The sequence below is a fragment of the Seriola lalandi genome, unplaced genomic scaffold (genome assembly GCF_002814215.2).
Source record: "Seriola lalandi dorsalis isolate HSWRI2012SDOR001 ecotype SW California unplaced genomic scaffold, Sedor1 jcf7180001967342, whole genome shotgun sequence".
Classification (NCBI taxonomy): domain Eukaryota; kingdom Metazoa; phylum Chordata; class Actinopteri; order Carangiformes; family Carangidae; genus Seriola; species Seriola lalandi.
In genome coordinates, this window is record NW_019438010.1 from 1 (window position 1) to 692 (window position 692).

The following is a 692-nucleotide window of genomic DNA, read 5'->3' on the forward strand; positions in this document are numbered from 1 at the left end:
AATAATGAACCTCAGATGACTGTATGGTAATGCCCCACTACTAATGCCACATAAGCTGCTTTATTCTGTCCTTCAAAAAACTAAATGATGAAACCCTTCAGGTAGATTCTTCTTTATGATTGTATGAAATGAAGAGTTAACAGGTTTTTCTTTTTGAAATGTTGTCTTTTCTATCCTCCTCCAGTTCTCAAGGACGACGATGTTCTCCACTGCGCAGATATGAAAGTTGTTGACTGTAGCAGTATCAAAACTGGCATACAAAAATGTTTTCCAAATCATCCGTATGAAAACATTTTCTGTGGAGAAGAAGCCGGGGTGGACACAGCTGGAGTGAGTTGGCATGGCTTCTTACTTTTTACATATCTGATGTGTAGTCAGCCAATGTTTTGAACATTTAAATTTTTCTAAACAATATTTCAATAATTGAGTAAAATTACATTATATGCAATGTATAATTAAGAATAATAATGTTTTCTTCCTCAGGGTGACTCTGGCAGTGGAGCTGTGGTGGGCACCAAAATTTATGGCGTCGTTAACGCTGGTTATGAGACTAAATGTCTGGCTCCAGTTTTGTTCACGAGAGTCTGTGATTACATTACCTGGATCAACAACACTATTTAGCAGACTGAAACAACTAAACATTCATAATAAATAAATGATGAGAGTTCAGCTCTACAATGAACCTTGTGTGA

General features: G+C 36.6%; 1 long non-coding RNA gene across 1 annotated transcript; it reads left to right on the plus strand.

The window, feature by feature from the left end:
• Positions 1-188: 188 nt before the first annotated feature.
• Positions 189-682, plus strand: LOC147820328 (uncharacterized). Its single transcript, XR_015436816.1, has 2 exons — positions 189-330; positions 484-682. It is a non-coding gene; the product is annotated as an uncharacterized LOC147820328 (long non-coding RNA).
• Positions 683-692: the final 10 nt, after the last annotated feature.